Source organism: Octopus bimaculoides, chromosome 24 (genome assembly GCF_001194135.2).
Source record: "Octopus bimaculoides isolate UCB-OBI-ISO-001 chromosome 24, ASM119413v2, whole genome shotgun sequence".
Taxonomy (NCBI): domain Eukaryota; kingdom Metazoa; phylum Mollusca; class Cephalopoda; order Octopoda; family Octopodidae; genus Octopus; species Octopus bimaculoides.
Genome location: NC_069004.1, coordinates 1585285 through 1592862, shown reverse-complemented (window position 1 = coordinate 1592862; position 7578 = coordinate 1585285). Strand labels below are relative to the sequence as shown.

Here is a 7578-nt window from a genome sequence, read left to right as displayed (position 1 = left end):
AGAGAGAGAGAGAGAGAGAAATAAAAGAGTAAAATTAATCAATTAACTAACTAATAATTAATAATTTTACCAAGTAGTTCGGTTCGTTAAAATAACCTTTTTAGGTAAAATTATATAAATATTCTATAATTATAAACATAATTATAATCAGGGGTCAGCTGATTGCTTCGCCACGCACCGAATTTAGAAATAGGAGCGTACATATATTTAATCCTGACACTCTCAAATTTATATTTCGAAATGCTGCACTGAAGATGAGAAATAAGTAATATATTCACATACATATGTGTTTGTGTGTGTGTGTGTGTGTGTGTGTGCGCGCGCGCGCACACACACACACACACAAATAAGTACCGAGATCGATTTGTTCGACTACAAATTCTTCTAGATGGTGCCCCATCATGGCCGCAGTCCAATGATAGAAACAAGTAAAGGATAGATGCTCTGGTACCAAAGCGGAGATAATGCCTTCTTCTGTTTTAGTAAATGCTAAGATTCCATTGAAACTTCGTCACGAGATCATCTTCGACCAACTACAAAACCCCATAAAAAAAAGAAATTGCTAATTTTCTCATTTAATTATTAGCAATCTGTTTCTCATTTCCTGTCGGCACTTCATATTAATTAGCTTAAATAATTAGATTACTTTGGTGTCCTGGGTCTCAGGATGTAAAAGAGCATGAAGGAGGATGATTATAATTCACTTTGTTGTTGTTGTTGTTGTTGTTTTTACTGCTATTGTTGGGGATGGTGGTGGTGGTGTCGGTAGTGGTGATGGTTGACTCCAAGTTAAGCTTATTATGATCCAAACCATTCCAAACGTGCCCGTACTATCTGAAAGTTTATTTTAAGGAATATTTCTATAATTTTCGGAAATAAGTAAATTTTTCTTAGCAGTTATTTATTTTGCAATTTAGTAAAACCAGAAGGGATTAGAAAAAAAAAAGTAAAACGAATTTTAAAAAGAAAGAGAAAAGAAGAAAACCCGGCTAAACTACAGTTTGGTGCACTCCAACCACGCCTCACCATTAATTTGCTTGCTCCATCTACGCCGTGTGTGGTGGTCCCCTTCTGGATATCGACAGGCTGGAGCCGGACCAGAATCTCTGAGCCTGCCGGGTGTAACATTGTCACCATCAAGGGCTTCAGTTTCATTACGACCGTTATTCACAATATTTTGTCTTTTCCACTGTCACTCATATGACGTAGCGATTATCAGGTTGCGCAATTACCAGTGTTTTTATTGTGACACCATCACTAGATCTATCATTAATCAGCTCATGAGGAGGAGGAGGATGCTCCGTCCGTTTCCTTTCATTATTATCATTGTTATCATCACTGATATCACTGATATCATTGTTTCCATTGCTTGGAAAAAGTATGGCGAATTGGAGGACGGACCTGACAGCATACGGAAGAAGTTTAGGGACAGTAGAAATCAGGAAGGGCACCTTCCAAGGGAACTACCTGTCCCCACTGATCTTTGGTAGTTTAATTGAGGAGAGACATATAGATGATCTAAAAAAAGGACAATAAAACGAATGGTGACATGACAGGTGAACAAAAGGCAATCTACGACAGAATAAAGGCAAGACAACAGGAGAACAATAGCGACATTATTTGTAACCTTAAAAAGGTTGATCGATGGAAATTGAACCAAGAAACGAAAAATATCAATGAAATTCTGAAATATATCAGAACAAACGACATCACACAACGCGTGCGCGCACACACTCATCATTTCATCGGCATCATGTTTATCTTCACGTTCGAAAACGTGTCTTTTTTGAAATTTCATCAAACATATGTCTTATAGAAAAAGTAATAAGGAAACAAAAATGGCGGCGTGAGGGGCAGCAAATTGTAGATTTGGAAAAGAGAAGCAAACAACTTACGAGACTAATAACTAACAACAGTAAAAATGCTAATATAATAATATTTGTTAAACCTCACGTCTTCTGTCTTTGTGTTCTGAGTTCAAATTCTGCTGTGGTCGACTTTGCCTTTCATCCTTTCGGATTCGATAAAATAAGTACCAGTTGCATACTGGGTCGATCTAATCGACTGCCCCCCCTCCTCGAATATTTCGGGCCTTATACCCAGAGTAGAAAAGAATATTTGTTAAACCTCGATGCCAAATGAAAAAAGAAACAGTTCTGATGCATTCAATGCATTATATTACAAGAGAAATAACTCAAGCATATACGATGCATTATATTTCAAGGGAGGTAACTATAGCAAGAGTTACTGTTCTTGAAAGCTAGTAATTCCTGACAGCCAGATGTTCATATCTTCGGCTTCCGGTTCAGGCAGGGAATAGCTTAGCTTAGCTTAGCTTCTCTGCTAATTCCTCAACAGTTTCAATGGAATTTTGTTCCAGCAAGGTTTGCAGAATGCCCATGTGGAGCTCTATAAATCTTCCAGGACAAGACTCGTCTTCTAGGCTGTAGTTTCCAACTCAGAATTTCTGCAACCACCGTTGACACTAGCTTACGCTTATTGTCCGATCCCCAAATACTGTATTAATATTCCTCGCATTTTCCGTTGCATTGTTGCCTTTATTGAACTCATAAAACAAAATATGTCGAATATGCTCCTTTGTCACTTCCATTATAGCTTTGAGAAAAAATAACTGTTAAAATCGAATTGCACTACGAATAAGTACAAGGTAAAATTACTAGCTGCTTTGGTAGCAAGTTGATGCCCATAGTCTATCCCATCTCCTTTCGATTTTTAGTTCATTCAATTGAAAAAGAACCGCATGATCTACTTCGCTAAGTACTTCTCCCTCCAATCTATTTCTTTCTATCGATAACTCTTCTTCACTTGAAATGCTACTGATTCTATTTTCTTCAGGGCAAACTAGAACTTCCACTTAACTGGAGTTTCCTAATCTGATCCCTGTAGTTGGTCCCCGCTGTCGATGCTGCTGCTGTTCCAGCTATTGCTATTGTTGTTATTGCTGCTGTTGTCGATGCTGCTGTTGCTGTTGCTACAGTTGATAGTGTTACTGTTCCTTTGTTTTTGTTTTTGTTATTGCTGTTGTTGTTATTGTTCCAGGTATTTTATTACTGCCATTGTTGTTGTTGTTGTTGTTGTTGTTGTGGCTACTTAGAACCAGGAAATCAGTCAAGATCATGCGACCGATGACTAATGCAAATCCAATTGTGACTATCCCAGATTTAATTTTTTTTTTATATCTATCTTTTCTTTTACTTGTTTCAGGCGATAGACTGCGGCCATGCTGCAGCACCACCATGAAGAATTTTTAGTCCAAGAAATCGACCTCAGCACTTATTTGATTTAAAGCCTTGTTCTTATTCTATCGGTCTCTTTTACTGAACCGCTATGTTACGGGGACATAAGCACACCAACACTGCTTGTCAAGTGGTAGCGTAGAGGGACACACACACGCACACACACACACATGCACACACACACACACGCACACACACACTCACACAAGCATACTCATATAAAGTTGACCTCGGCGGAATTTGAACTCAGAATGTAAAGACGAGCGAAATGCCGCTAAGCATTTCGCCCGGCGTGCTAACGATTCTGCCAGCTCACCGCCGTAATAATAATAATAATAATAATAATAATAATAATAATAATAATAATAATAATAGCCCTTTCTATTATAGGCACGAGGCCAAAAGGTGATCCAGTGATATGAACAAGCATTGCAAGTGCATCATGCTTACATGTACTAACTTCGTAAATTAGATTCACTTCTGATCATCTCCTCTTAAATATCTTAATCATTATAAAATAAATTCCATTGATTGAATTGCTGATCTTTAACTCGCCTCTTATGTTAATGTAGGGACAGATATTTAGAAAATAAACATGGCCATAGCAATATTACCAGGACTGAAACATTTACAAAAATTCTTGCATAAAAAAAAAAAAATCTTTGCTAAATCTCACAATGTTATGAAATTCTCATTAGATTGTTAATTTCACACAGTTTTACTATTGCTAAAAATACGCCGATAGTGTTGCAATTGTTTGTGAGATGAAATAAAGGTAGACCGTTTTTTAAAAAAAAATGATATTTAATTTTAAATACACTCAACATTTCTCAGTCGGACTTCTCAATATTATTAAGAATTGTATAAAAAATAATGTTCAAATATTTTGTGTATGTAGAAATATATAACCAGCTTATTCCAGATAAATTTTAAAAAAATCTTATGTGGACCTCCCACCTCCTACCAAGGGTCATTATGGACCCCGGATGAGAATCACTTATTTAAATAATGAGAAAAAGTTTCTCAAATGTAACAACACTCATTAAATAATGTAAGATATATATATCAGGATTGGAACCTGTATACAGAGGAAGGAGGCACAATCTGACGATGTAACCTTCCCACATGACTACCAAAGCAGCAAAACCAATTTTGGTAAATTTATGCCAACAGACTGCTATATTTTGTCTTGTTTTCTATATTTTGCCATCAGTAACAATTATAGCAAACTCATGGTCGTCCAGCCTGCTGGCCTTCGGCATTTGGTCTCCCATCCGTAATACGGTCGCATCAGACGCATGGCAGTTTTTTTGTTACAGTTAAAAATATAAAAGATGCGTCTTATAAAGCAGCAAATATGGTCAATTGGTATCTGTAATGTTTGGTGTAAAACTTTAAAGTTTCCTTTTTGAGATTCTTATATTTTCTTTGAGAAAGTTTTTAAAATAATTGAATTGTACAGTGTTGCGAAATGAAGTCCTGTCTTCAGAATGGTTGTTTTTCATTCTTGGAAAGTAGCGATATTCTTCGAGTATCAGTCATAAAGTCGATAGTCCGCGTATGTTATGTTTATTCACGGTAAGTACCACAGCATCCAAATAAAAGTCAGTTCCGGAAGATTTATATCTGACAAAAAAATAATAATAATAATAATAATAATAATAATAATAATAATAATAAACAGGTGATCAAAACTAGAAAAGGGGAAAGTTTTTGGAAAGCCACGACGGGTTTCCTTCAGTTTCCGCCGAACAAATCCACTTACAAGGCCACGGTAGGCCGAAGGCTATGGCGGGATTGAACCGAAGACCATTTGGTTGGGAAGTAGGCCTCTTACCACAGAGCCATGTCCATCTAAACTATTTTAGAATTTCAAAATCTTACCGCGCTTGTCACTATATGTTCTGTCGAGTTGAAAATAGACTGGGAGCGCAAAGTTGCATTCCTCTGAGCTTCTAGATACATTCTTTCTACCATGTCTGGTGGCGGCAGTGGCCTAGGTTTCGGTCGATCTCTTACTTTGTAGCTGAAACGAGAATATTTCCGCATTAGGAGCACTCAGCAGTTATTCCGGGGAATTAAAAACGTGGAACCGATTCAAATATGTTTGAGAGACATTTGAATCCTTAAGAAGGATGTTTACCATTTTTCACCCATGGATTCATTTGATTATCATTTTGCTTTTGTGGAATACAAAACCGTTCAACGATTGAAAATTCCAGTTTTATTTTTATACAGTTGATTGTTATTGGAGCTGGCAGAATCGTTAGCACGCGGGGCAAAATGTTCAGCGGCATTTTGTCCGTCTTCACGTTCTGAGTTCGAATTCCGCCAGGGGCGGCATTGCCTTTCAGCCTTTCGGATCGATAAAATAAGTACCAATCCCCACCGTCCCCGAAATTGCTGATGTTGTACCAAAATTTGAAATCCTTATATACTAAGAAGGCGGCGAATATCCTTAGGACTCCGGGCCAAATGCTTAGCAGCACTTCATCCTTTCGGGATCGATAAAATAAGTATTAGCTCATCGACTTACTCCCTTCCCCGAAATTGCTGGCCTTGTGCCAAAATATGAAACCAATCTTGGAGAGCCCTGAGAAGGCGGCGAACTAGCAGGATCGTCGACAAAAGAGCTTAGCGGCGTTTCGTCCCTCTTTACGCCCTAAGTTCAAATTCTACCGAGACTGACTTTGTCCTTCATGGTTTCGGGGCCGATAAAATATCGACGGAGCACTGGGGTCGATGTAATCGATTTGCTCCTCCCCTAGAATAGCTGATCTTTTGTTCAAAATTAGAAAGAATATTCGATTATTGATAAATGTATCTGTAAAAATTTGCGCCATGTGACATAAGATGATGTTGCCGTTAAGGGGTGCACCCCCACCCCCCACATCTCCAAAACGTCTAAATTTGAAGATTCAATATGTATAATAAACAGCAATAAACGGACGAAGAAAATCTGAAGATCCAGGTAATACAATAATATAACAATTGCTTCAAATTTTGGTAAATGGCCAGAAATTGATAAATATCATAGACAAGAAAGTAAATTCCGAACGCAATAAAGCGGTAAGGACAACAGAAAAAAATTGGGTATTTAGCCTTATAAGACGGGTAAAAAAGTTACCAGACGGCGGCTACGGGAGTCGAACCTGTATCCCTTAGATACTGGATGAGTGTTCTATCACTAAACTATCTATTTAAGTGACATCCGATTTTTTAAAAAGTAATTCTATACAATCATAAAGGTTAACACAAAATACTTATCGGTTTATGTCAATATTTGTAGTTTTATTTCTATTTTTCAGACCCAAATAACTGATGATGAATGGGGAAGAACGGATGTTTGTGGTAGCATGAAAGATAAAGGGATAGATATACGAAGAACTGAAGTGGTTCGAGAAGTATCTGAACAGGATCCGCGATTATCAACTCGTAGGGTAATTAACATGGTAGAAATTTCACGTACACCAATCCACAGAATCGTACCAAGTGACCGGAAACAAAAATGCTTATCGCATTCAAATGTTTCACAACTTACAAGAATAGGATTATCTCCAAAGATCAGTGATGTGCGCTGAGCTTATTGATCAAATTGAGAGTGTTGATTTAATCAACAAAATTCTGTTCAGTGATGAAGTGACCTTTCGCACATGTGGAAAGGTTAATCGTCCTAATTATCGCATTTGGGAAAATGAAAAACCAGCCTCACTAAAACAAGTGAAAGAATAAAAGAAGGAGTTTCTTACCAGGTGTATATGATGACGGCTATCATTGGCACAAGTATACATGGCATGAGGACTGCAATGGAATCGATAACATTTCTTATTTCCGTCAGAACTGGAAGATTTTTATATCAGTATCAAACAGGAATTTATAGTAAACAGACAAATGGTTTAAAACAGAACCTCGGACCGTGTTTGATGGCATATATGATGAAGAGAAATAATAACAAAGAGTTGCCAGTGGCACATGAACAAAACAGGCAATTACAGGTGTATGAAATACCAGACTGCATAAGTCTTTGATTTATCAAAATTAACTTCACTGCAAGATGATGTGTCACAATTACCAAATGTCAGTGGAGACCAGTTCCATATGAGAAAGGAAAAGAATCTCAAGAATCAACAGTTTTCCGTAGTTGATATGAAGAAAAAGGACAATTTTATTCTCTGGCGATAGAGGACAGTCGTGGACACGTGCTTATATGTGTGTGTGTGTGTGTGTGTGTGTGTGTGTGTGTGTGTGTGTGTGTACGCTTGTCTTGATATCACGTGATGGCTGTAAACGATCATCACCGCCATACAAATGATGTTGTTCG

General features: G+C 37.5%; 1 long non-coding RNA gene across 1 annotated transcript in view; it reads right to left on the bottom strand.

Moving 5' to 3' along the window:
• Window positions 1–4040: 4040 nt before the first annotated feature.
• Window positions 4041–7578, bottom strand: part of LOC106870761 (uncharacterized) — a 5708-nt gene continuing 2170 nt past the window's right edge. The window contains exons 3-5 of the long non-coding RNA XR_001409565.2: window positions 7007–7058; window positions 5142–5283; window positions 4041–4883 (exon numbers count right to left, since the gene is read on the bottom strand). This is a non-coding gene — a long non-coding RNA (uncharacterized LOC106870761). The remainder of the gene's footprint in view (window positions 4884–5141; window positions 5284–7006; window positions 7059–7578) is intronic.